Source organism: Cupressus sempervirens, chromosome 5 (assembly GCF_028749045.1).
Source record: "Cupressus sempervirens isolate cs-2001-9-10 chromosome 5, ASM2874904v1, whole genome shotgun sequence".
Classification (NCBI taxonomy): domain Eukaryota; kingdom Viridiplantae; phylum Streptophyta; class Pinopsida; order Cupressales; family Cupressaceae; genus Cupressus; species Cupressus sempervirens.
In genome coordinates this window covers 1,033,513,882-1,033,526,514 of record NC_143122.1, presented here as the reverse complement: position 1 = coordinate 1,033,526,514, position 12,633 = coordinate 1,033,513,882, and the positions used below count along the sequence as shown (strand labels likewise).

Here is a 12,633-nt window from a genome sequence, read left to right as displayed (position 1 = left end):
AGACATAGCAAAGAAATGACTTTGTACTAATCAATTGAGGGTGATGTACTCTGGTAGAGAGAAATTGCTCTACCAAGTATGTTTTTCACCCCTCATACCAGTTTCCCCAGCTCATATCATGGTGTTATGTTGTATTCACATTGCAGTACCTTCATTCTTCTGTAGAGCAGCATGGTCACCCTTCTATTTTCCACTTTCACTTGGACTTAAAGTAGAACAATAGCATCAATATTTGGTTTCCTGGTTTCTAACCTGGTTTAAGGGGAAATTAAAGAACAGTTTGGGATCAGAGCCACAAGGACTTTGGTGCTTGTAGGGATATTTAGGTGACACATACAGCTTTTTTTGTGTATAACCTGTTTCTTCAAATCCTTCTCAAGGTATGCAAGGTGTAAAGAAAGCAGTCATGACAAAAACTCAAAAGAAGAAGCTTGAAGACATCCAAGAAAGCTGTGAGTTTCATTTGGGAAAAAACACAGCTCTTTGGGGAGAGTTCAGCATTAAAGAGAGAAGATTGAAGAGTTGAGAGATAGATGTAAGCAATTCCAATAAGATCAGATACAGAAAGATGTCCTCATATTAAAACTCTTGGGAGGGAAAGCAGAATATACAATGGAGAATGGACCATCCCCTTCTCGAAAGGAAATAATCATTGGAAAGGTACACAAGAACATTTGGGAACATGTTTTCTTTGATGACTTGAAACTAATAGTTCCAATGATAGATGATAGAGCCCCCTACCTAAATCAAGGCAAGAGAAGGGCAATCATAAATTCAAGGAAGGTAATAAGAAACCGAATTTGAATATGTATAAAGCTAACAACAACTAGTATCCCGCAGCAAGATTAGGGGTCATTGGAAACACAGATGTTGTAAGATCTATCCAAAGCTTTACCCAAAATACTGGCCACTTGAGCAAGAGAAGAAACAGAAAGAAGGAGACAGCCTTTTCATGAGTCTGCACCACCAATTTATGGTAAGAGTTTGTCTTATAGGCTTCGATAGAGCACTTACTGAATTTCCACAAGGAGTAAGAGCATATTGCTGTCATGCATATAACATATAGTAGCATCATAAGTTTTATCATGGATTGGGTTTTTGTACAAGGCTAACTACACTCTTTTGTACAAGAAAGGAGTCGAGTTCACTCTCAGAGGATTGAGTGTAAGCAAGCTAGTCCATTTGAGAGTAGGCAAGGACAAGAGAATATAATGTACGAGGTAAAATGTGTTTCCAGCCTTCACATTTCGTGAAATATTGTCAAAGTTGCATATCCATTGAGCATGGTAGCAACCTTAAGTAGCATAGCTTATTGTTGCATGAAGGCATCATTCAGAAATTCACATTATTACAAGACATAGGCAGCATGTCGCAATTTATTTTTCACATGTTGAAAACCATGTATGTGATTGGATTAAAAGAAAAATGCAGTTTCTGTTCCATTTGCTAATGCAAGGGATGAGGCATGCATGGGTAACATAGATACCATAATTGCATGTTTTTGAGTGTTGCATCATATGTACATGTTCTTGAGAGCATGAGTAGCACTACAGAAAGTTTACTTTGGTGTCGTAGGCATGTATATCTATTCTTGCATGAAGAGTTTGAGCTTCTAGCATGTAAGGGTAACATGGGCCAACATCATAGCACATTGTCAGGTGCTGTATCACAAGTATACTTATTGTTTGAGAACATGTACAGTGCTATGAAGCATTTTTGCATATGGATGCATGTATTCTTCCTCAACACTTGAGGATATGAGATTCTGGCACGTATCACTGATACATGACAGCTCTATGGCATGATCTTGGGTGTCATAAAAACATGTAAACATTTTGAAATAGAGAATGGAACGCACCATAAAGCAATTGGGTGTTGTAATCGTGTAGATTTCCATTAATTGCAGAGCATGGACCGCACTATGACACTGTGACAGTTTTGTGATGTAATTGTTGGGGAACAACAGTGTAATGTCCCCATTTTAGCAGGGTCCTATAGTTAAGCAAAGTCAGTTCATCATTGCAACTCTCATGAGCTGACAGCGTGTTTTGAGGGCCTCTGTTGAGTAGTGCAGTTGAGGCACCTGGTGATTGGTATCTTCAGTGATTGATTGGGTAAATTAATGGAGCTTTATATTATAAATTATTTACTAAGACTGTCTTAATAAATGACTTTATCATTTAAGTGTTATAATTTGACGGTGTGTTAAAGAAGCCTTTTAAGTGAAAAGTGTCTTCTTTTAAGTGAAAAGTATCTTAATGAAGCTATGAGCTTGGGAGTTATTTATTTAAAATTATTAAATGAGAGCTTTTGATTTAAAAGTTTATTGTTGAAGGCTCTTTAATGAAAATAATGAGGAAGAAGCCAAGTTGCATTTTGTATTATAAAAGAGACTTCATGGAGAAAAAGAATTCATTCTTGTCTATTGACTTTATTCATTTTGTGAATTTTGTTGAGGGCTTCTTCTTGAGACAGTTGTGAGGACTGATTTCTCTCTCTGCTATTACACTTTGAACCATTGCAACACATGGTGAATTGTGTGTGAGACTGATTCTGGTTGTGCACCAATTCACTGCTGTTGTGTAGCAAATTGATAAGTTGTTTTGTTTTGAGATTGGCGTCTACATCAAGGGTTTCAAATCTTAACATTATCACTTAGAGCTGAAGTTTAATTTGTGGAAAATTGTTCTACATTGTTGGACGCCCCTTTCCTAATATTGGTGATCATTTATTTTACTGCTGCAAGTCTGGATAATAGGCTGCAATCATCTTATGAGGACTGCGTTCAAGCACATTGTGAGAGCGACACTGTTATAAGGCAGCGTTTGTGCATTCTGAGCGGCACTAGAGGCTGCTATAGCATCATTGCTACTGAAAGCAACGTAGGGGACTGTTTGGAAGGTGACGTGGAGTTGTGACTGGGCTGCATACATAAATTTGGATGCCAACTCTACAATCAGGTGCTCTATTAAATCATTCTCTAATTCTGAAACTGCTGTAATGGTTTGCAAATGTACTAATGCAAACAATAAGTGTGAAACAGTAAATTTGGTTGGCATTATTAGAAGTTGTTGTTTAGTTTATTTCAGCATTTCTTATATGTTTGTGTACGAATCTGCCTCAAGCTCTTATATCATGTAAGAATTTGCTTAAGGCAAAAATGAAATGCCAAGATTGAGAAGCTCAAGAGATAGCACAAGAGAGATAGGCAAAATGATGATCAATTGATTCAATCAATAATGATCATAATGCCCAATATTCAGATTTGGATACAATGCATGTAGAGTGCCTCAATATATAGGCAATGCAAGATGACTAGGAGTTATGCAAATTATCCCTATTATCTCCTAACATCATCTACAATTTACAGACTTGTTCACAAATTGGCTTATCCTTAAACCAACTAATTACACCTTGTCCTGGAAATTGGCGTGCAAAGTAGAAAAATATACATACTAGGAGAGCTCCAAATTTGAATGGTTGTAGCTTGGGGTTTTCTTTAATCTTCATCAGGTTCAGCACCAGTTGCTCATACAGCCATCCACCTAAGTCAAGTGGGGCATCTTCACGAATGATTTGGTACGCTACATGTACCGCTCCATAGGGTACATTGTTGGCCCTACTTGAGAAGTAAAGTCTATATGCAATTGCCATTGTGGCAAACTTCACTTCAGGGTCAGATATTTCATCAATAGCCAGTGCTTGTCCTTCCTTCTTTGCTCCGATCAATGTTGCATCTTCTTCAAGTGTCACATTTCTTGTATTTAGTCCTGCTCCCATGTCATTGAGCCTTGTTACCTTGAGAATAACTCACTTTGTAATTTCGTAGGGCCTATCAAGCTATATGTATTCTCCTTGTACTCTGTTCAGTACTAGTCTCACCCACTTCTTGCGAATGAAATCAGGGATTTCTATTATGCGGTGCAATGCTGTATTCATCAAGTGTTGCCATTCTTTCTTCAATGTGTCGTCTTCCAGGAATGTGGAGAATGCCTCATACACCTTGTCTGCTCCTAGTTCTACAATGTTTGCCTTCAAGTATGCACCAATGTCTTCGACAAGTAGAACGTCTATAGACAGTGAGGATAGTGCTGCTACCAAGTTTCTTGCGTCTCCCTTCAGCAAGGCAACCAAATATCCTGGTTTTGTAAGTTCTTCATAGTTGACCAGCTCAATCTTAAGAATGTTGTCAACCATGATGCTCTTTGTGCCTTTTTGAAGTTGTTAGCTCTGTCGAATATGATCTTGTGCACTCTTAGGTTTGGAGACTTCGTTGGACGTAGACCTTCCCTCAAGCTCTTAGGCCTCCAACTTTTAGGGTCTAAGCTTTGATACCAATTGTTGGTCCTAACCAATACTAAGAGGGGGAGTGAATCAGTACCGATTCTAAAACCGATTATTCTTATAAACATTTCTAGTATACTAACTAATAGCCACTTGAATGCTAACAAGATTATGAATGCAATAAGATAGAAGCAAATAAACTCACAAACAAAAGCATTCATCAATGGACACAAAGATTTTGTACGTAGAAAGCCTCAATAAGAGGATGAAAACCACGATGGGGATAATATATCCACTAGCCTTTTACTACAGATAAAAAGTTCCTCAATTAAGAGCTACAGCTTGTTCCTTTCGAGAACACATCCCGTTAGGAATGTCAGTAACCTATTAGGATTACAATCAACCTACCAAGGCTACCTGGTTACAAGATTTAGCACTCCTTCTGAGAGGCACCTTGTTAAAGGATTTAAGTTACGCTTTCTACTAAAGCATGCTCAATTAAGAGCTTACAATATGATTACAATTGTTAAAGAGCAATCAAATGTGATCTATATTATAAAGCACTTCTTGCTTGATAGATCTCTGGTTAATACCTTATGAGATGTCGTGATCTCCTCTTGTCTCTTGGGCACACTCTGCGATATCCTTTTGTATCACTCTACTTTCCTCTTCTCTTCTTATCCTTGTCTATAGTCCACTCTTCTGGTTCTAGTTAGTTGTAACCTTGCATCTCAATCTTATGCTTAATAGCTTTCATTCTTTACTATGTTCTTCCTGCTAACTGGCTTTGTGTGCCATTCACGCCCTTTACTCTTTCTTCACACTTGTTCACTATTGTCATACACCAGCTCTCTCTATTTTCTATTGCATTTTTTTCATTCAGACTCGCATTTTTGAATGAGTGAGGTCTCCTTTTTTATCTATGGGTGTCGAAAACCTAGAAGAGTATCCCGCTCAAACTAATGAATTCAAATTTTGAATTCAGACTGTTGAGTAGTTCACAAACAACCCATGACACCTATGATGTAGGGTCTAGACTGGTAGTGTTGTCCGTCTAATCTCAGTCTCGCCTCAATCCTTTTGTCATTTCTGCATTTCGCCATTCTTGTCAGAATACAAACCAATTTTGAATTCTCGCCATACTTGCTCTTCCATGTCATGGTGAAGACTCCTCATGCTAACTTTGATAGCCTCTGCCTTGTCTTATTCTCCTGTACGAACCGGTGAAGATGTCTACCGGTTCCCATGAGATGGTGTATACTCCTCAACTAGTTGCACATCAATGACAACACATTTTCACCAACTATACTTCATTATGCCAATGTGACCGATTGGGTCAACACATTGTGCATGAAAGTATGTGCAACAATGATAAGATAAGAACACAAAGGTGTATAACACAAAGAGAGGTGTGAGCCAACATGTGCTCAAATAAAGTGAAAATACCAAAAATCATATATTCCAAAAAAAAAAGTTGCAAAACACATTCAAAATTCTTCAACATAGTTTGGGAGTGAGCCAACAGGGCTCTCCGGAGTGGTATCAAGCTTGCATGATAAGTATTTGACAAAATGTCAAACCACTAGAATTAAAGCTAGAACCAGTTGTGTTCTTTACAAACAGAAAGAATGATGTATAGAACGGCATTGCCTTTGCTTGATCAAATCCACTAAATCTCAAACATACTTAACTTCTTCCTAGTTGGATCACACCTTGCACTTCTTCGCCACACTTGCTCGATCGTGATCAACAACAAACTATTCATTCTTTACCAATATATGTTGGACTTTCAAGTCCACAGCCTTAACCATGCCCTAGAATTTAAAATCGATACATATTTCAAATATCCCACTCAATTCCAACCACAATATAAGACAAATCTTAAGCCACAAAACACATTTACATGATCCACCAACCAATTCATAGAATTTTGTGCCAGAGGTCAAACACATTTTGACCAAACACTTGCTTCCTCTAGAATCTTCTCCACACTCTGCCATCAGACAATGTGATGCCAAATCGTCACCTTCAAGTGTACATCTACGTATTAGACAATGTGATGCCAAATCGTCACCTTCAAGCGTACATCTACGTATCAGACAATGTGATGCCAAATCGTCACCTTCAAGTGTACATCTACGTCACTGGATGATGACTGACTCATCTAGATTCACTACAACCATAATACCAATCACTAATCATTAATTAACTAACTGTTACTCAAGAACTCATTTCTCTTTAACCTGTCCATCACCTTTCCATTATGTTATTGCTTCCCCTGTCATACTAATGAGTTGCTATTGTAACCATATCAGCTTCATGGTCTTCTTCACAACATCTTGAGATCGCTCTACTTCACTCGTCATAGATTTGACAAACCAATCAAATCACCTATCGCTTGTCGCCTACTATTCTAGTAGTTGCACTGTCAATTCACCAATCATCTCTATCTTCACTTTAGCAGTAGCAGTCATAACATGGACTTTCAGATTGAGAGGTCAAGCTAGCCATAATTTATACGAAGTAAAGAAATGTCATTGTACTAATCTATATGAGTAATATACTTTAGTAGAGTACAATTGATCCTACCAACTAGATTTTTCACCTCCCAAAGATGTTTTCTAAGCTCATATCATGGTGTCATGTTGTATTTGCATTTCAGTACTTCCATTATTGTGTAGAGCAGTATAATTTATACTAAGTAAAGAAATGTCATTGTACTAATCTATATGATTAATATACTTTAGTAGAGTACAATTGATCCTACCAACTAGATTTTTCACCTCATGTTTTCTAAACTCATATCATGGTGCCATGTTGTATTTGCATTTCAGTACTTCCATTATTGTGTAGAGCAGTACATGAATACCCCTATTTTCAACTATCAATTGGATTTCAACACTGACATCAATATCTAACTTCCTGGCTTCTAACCTCTTTTAAGGGGAAAATGGGGATTAGAAATACCCGTAATTAAGCATATTGTCATGGTACATCCATTATCTCATTCTAATAAACACACCAAGACTGAGAATGCACTTGCATGTGCCTTCAAAACTTATCTTCACATCTTAAATGAGGTGGCTACCAGCCTACCATATTCTAGCCAAAATCAGATTCATGGTGGAGTTGGCTAGAAAAAATTGTGAAAATAACCCAAGCACCTATCAGAACTGGCTGGTAATGCTTCAGAACGCGTGCATTTGGTTTCTAAACATGTTATCTGGAATAATCAGCAGGGAATCACACTTGAAGCTGCCTCAAATCCGATAAATCTCAATGAGCCATGCTCAAGTGGCAAAAGCAAAGCAATTAACAGGATGCAATCAAAGTTCAAGCACCGTATGTGTGCAACTTGTTTTGAGACAGATGTGCTAAAAGAGCCCACACTCCAAGAAGGCTGGATGAAAGTACCATGAAAACATTGGTGAAACAGAAGCTCCTTGACCTTTAAGACACATTAAAGTTTGTCCCAGCATAACAGTCAACCACAGCCAGAAAGTCTATCTTCCTAGCCTGCAAAATCTACCAGAACATAGACTATCAGTCTCTTGACCGTCCTTTAAGCCAAATAAGTCTGCCTGTACTACCAAAATTTTGTTTAGATAGAAGCCACTCTAACTCATGAAGAAAATGAAGCTTCAGTTAACATCACAGTCAGACACAAGACAAAGTTTACTTTTGCAAGGCTGCACAAATATTCCACCTCATTGACATGCACTCTTTGAAAAATCTTTTTGACCAAATTGATAAGTATAATATTCAAGTTGTTGTTCCTCGCTTTTAAGTACATTCTCCATTATATGTTTGATTGTTTTGATTTAAGAATTAAGATTCACTTGCGTGAAAATTATTTGAGGTGCCCCTAATGTCATAACATATTCTCTACAGACTACAGCGCCTTATTTGCATCCTTACAAATTCCCAATCCAGAAAATGTTGTTAAGTTGGTCCATAGGTAAAAATAATGTTCTCGTACTTCACTTACAAGGACAATCACTACAAATCTCCAAATAACATATGCTTATTCATTATAATTTCTTCATAACTTCCACAGAACATAAGCATTCATAGTTCAACAATCCTCATCTACCGGTAACGTGGTGCAATTGACAATATGGTAGCCTGGGTTTAAGTCCCAATGCTCACCATGACAATGTGTGTAACGAGTCCAGGTGCAAGTCCTGGGCCAATGTCACAGTGAAGTGAAACCCCTTAGACATGGTTTGTAGGCCAAAAGTTGCTTAAGTTGCGAAGCTTCCGATGCAGTACCTGAATTCACCTGATACTACGTGGGCATTGCAATCATTTAAAAACATGTTTTTATTTATTTGATTATAAGAGATTTAACCACGTGACAATCAAAAAGCTTGGCATCCCACCTATACTTGCACAAAAAAAAATCTCTAACTCGACCTTCCACTTATGTTTGCCCAAAATAATATCATAGTTTAACTCTAAACATAAATGAAATTAACAGAAGCACATTTTCCCTATTTCCAGTTAAATTCAATATGTAATGATCAATACCACTAAAAATACCGGCCAGAAATCACATTATCCTGCATAATGCAACCAACGATGCTGAGAGCGAGACCTAGATAAATTTTAGCTAAAGGAGACCCTCTACAACGTTGTACTTAAGCCTAACCTTTAGATCTTGTCTATGGCAGATGATGTTGCAGGTCACATCTCCGAAAAATTATTTAACATTCACTCGTCCAATTTTGTATTTTTAAAATTAGTGTAATTTAATTATCAAATAAAACATAAACTCCCACTTGAAGTATTTCAGAAATTGAAGAGACGCAATTCCACAACCGGGAAACGAGGCAAAAAAAAACAAGTGCTAGAGAAACACCCAAATGACTGTATTACAATCAAATTCAAAATACAATAGCTTCTAAAAAGGGAAGCATTATTTCACCAAACTGCTAATTGTCGCTATCATTTATTTCAATTTCAACCTGAAATCGAGAAAATCAAACCCTACAACTCCCCCAAATTTAAATAGATGTCAAATTTCTTACTTGTAAGTAGATGAAACCGCTAGGAAACATAACAAAACTTTTAATTCCATTAAGCTGGCAAGTGAATTTTAGACTCGGACAAACCATGGGTTTCATAGAATTGATTAAGGATTGTGAAAGTCATTATTATAAGCAGCGTGGAGCCTAGAAAGGGTCTTAACTGTATTTTCCCACGAATTTCTCCTTAGCAAATTTTCAAATATTAGATTTAACGCTTACCTGCTATTCGCACCAACGATTCTTCGAACGGTCAAAGCCAAATATGGAGCAAATTACGTCGTAGACAGCAAATTAATAAAGCATAAAGCTCTGTAGAAAGTCTATATTTTGTTGGCGCTCATGGAAGGGTGAAACTTATATATATTCTTTTAACCTCTATCGTACTAAGATTCCTATGCCGTGGGTGTCTCTGTTAAGGCTACTACGGCTAAAGAATATGCCAAGTGAATACGCATGCTACACATGATGTATATGCATGCATTGGATGAATATGAGTATTATACACAGAATAAACGCATGTCTCTATACATCTGTAATGGTGAAATTAGCATTTCACGTTTGAATCTTGGGTAAAGGTTTTTATAAGTTTTTGGATAGGTTTTGGATTTGTGTAAGGGTTAAGCTGATAGTCTTCTATATTTCTAATGATGTCTTTGAATAATTATTCATAAATTCTCCCTCCCAACTTTTCTATCACCGTCTTTATATCTCTCTTCCTAATACATAGACACTTATTTATGCCTCCCTATGTTATATTTCCTCTCTATACCTTTTGCTTCTATGTACCTATATGATATGTCCTCTACTTATCTTTCCCTCCCTCTCTTTTTACTTCTCCTTTTGCTCTCCTCCTCCTCCTTCCCTTTCTTTCCTTTCATCTCCTCTCTCTTTCTTCTCCTTCCCTTTCTTCCTTTGCTCCTTCACCTTTTTGTTCCTTTCAATTTCCTTCTTTTTCCTCTTCTCCTTCCCCTTCTCATTATTCTCCTTCTTCCCATTTTTCATCTTCTTCCTTTCCTCCTCCTTCATCCCTTTTCCCCCTTCCTCCTTTTGCATCTTCCCTCCTCCCTTTCCTCCTTCGAATTCTTTCTTGTTCTTTGCATTCTACTTCAACTTCCTATCCTTCTCCTCATCTTCCTCCTCCTTCCTCTTCCTCTACTTCTTCTTCCCCTCATCCTTTTCTTCTTGGTTTCCTCCTCCTTCCCCTTCAAACAATTGAGCAACTAAATTGTCACGTCCTTTTTATCCTTCTTTTGTAGGAAAGTGTCTCACCATTTTAAAAATGTATTAAAGACAATAAAATATAACATTTACATATTATGCTACTTAGAATCTTATATATAAGTAAAACATCAATCGTTTTATTTAAAGAATACAAAATCAAACAAATAAACTAGTAGTCGCATGTCTTTGTACATGCAACAAGTGCGCCGATAGGAGATGAGATTTAAGAGGAAAATGTAGAATAAACATTAAATAATGTAAATATAAGTTTATTTTTAAATAAAAATAAAAATAAATAAATAAAGTTAAAAATTAAAACATAGATATAAAATTTACAATATTTAGGAAATTTGAATATTGCTTAAGAAATGTGTTCAATAATTTCAAAATTTTACAATTAAATTCAACTTATCAAATATGAAAAAAAAAATCATTTAAAAAAAAAATCCATCAAAAAATTTCAACATCTCTAACAAATATTCTATTGACTAAATAAATTATAAAAACTGAAAAAATAATATTTAAGGAAAAAACTAAACTAATATAATTATTTAAAAATAAATAAAAATAAAAAACTCAAATCTAAATCAATTTAAAAAATTAAAAGTTTAATAAATAGAGATCACAACATGATTGGAGATCATAAATAATTATTTTTTAAATAAATAAGAAAAGAAAAATAATAGTTAAAAGTGGATATTTAAAATATAATCTTATGTGAACAAATTAGATTATTAAAAATTCTTAATTTAAATAACATAATATTTACTAAAATATTTTAAATAGATTAATAAATATTATTTATTTAAATTAAATTTATCAAATATGAAAAAAATAATCATTTTAAAAAAACCCATCAAAAAATCTATTATAAAAAATTAATAAGAGAAATACAAAAAAATAATATGTCTCGATTTATTTTTTATACTCTGTGACTCTTGTTGTAATTTTTGAAATCCTTATACTTAATAATAAAAATATATGTTTAGCAAATATTTTATTGACTAAATAAATTATAGAAACTAAAAAATAATATATAAAGAAAAATTAAACTAATATAAAAAAAATTAATTTAAATAATTTAAAAACTAAAATCTAATTCAATTTTAAAAATCAGAAGTTAAATGAATAGATCACAACTAATATATAGAAAAAGAAAAACAATAGTTAAAAGTGAAGATGACAACTAATAAATATCAAAACAAGAGTTAAAAGTGGAGGGAGATAAAAACTTGCCGGTAAAGATTTTCAATTTTCCAGCCAAACTAACAACTTTCCTGACCAACTTGCAAATTTTCCGTCAAAAAATTAAATTTCCATAAACAAAGTTCTTACAAATAGCCTATCAACTAAATTAATAAAAGAATATTATAAATTGACTTTACCTTTGTAAAATAAAAAATATTTATAAAATTTCTCATAAGATCCATACTTGATAATTTCAATATAAGGGATATTTAAAAGTGACCAATTTTAAAATCTATTAAAAGTTACATTTTTTAAAATATTATAAGCAAATATTTAATAAAATTTATTAAATGTGGTAGAATGTGATCATATGAGTTTAAATTTATATTTAAATTTTTATAGATTATTAACGTTGCATATTTTAAATCTATATATACATATAATTTATATTAAAATGTAATTCATTTATGTAGCTATAAAGGTATAAACAATCATTAAGTCTAACCACAATAATAATCTTAACTATTTATTAATAGAACTTTAACCCTCATGTTATTTCTAATCATGATTTCAATCTTAAAATACCAATTATGATCTATTGGACATAACCCTACATCTAATTCAACTATGAACCGTAGACCAAGGCTTATATTAGAATGGTAATTATACAAGTGACTTATAACATCAATTGTACCTCAAGTAATGAATAAATTGGTGAAATAGAGATATAATAAAATAATTTTCTAAATATTTAATAAGAGAAATATTTTCATTCTTTATGTATTAGAACAATGCTTACAATATGAATGTTTTGAAAATATTCATTAAAAAAATTAATAGATAATTTGAATATATAATTATATATCTTTAAAAGAATTTTTATTTGATGATAATTCGATTGAAGTATAAG

The 12,633-nt window shown here is 34.3% G+C and overlaps 1 protein-coding gene across 6 annotated transcripts in view; it reads right to left on the bottom strand.

Annotated features, from left to right (window-relative positions):
* Positions 1-9,873, bottom strand: part of MEE13 (myosin heavy chain-like protein) — a 263,268-nt gene extending 253,395 nt beyond the window's left edge. For 2 of the 6 annotated variants that reach the window (XM_089833369.1, XM_089833372.1), the window contains exon 1: positions 9,315-9,464. The gene's annotated coding sequence lies outside the window, so the exon portion shown is untranslated. Of the gene's footprint in view, positions 1-8,935; positions 8,961-9,314; positions 9,465-9,533 lie in introns of those variants that run through there. The other 4 variants (XM_089833370.1, XM_089833374.1, XM_089833373.1 and 1 more) reach the window with 4 other exon arrangements.
* Between the last annotated feature and the right edge of the window lie 2,760 nt (positions 9,874-12,633).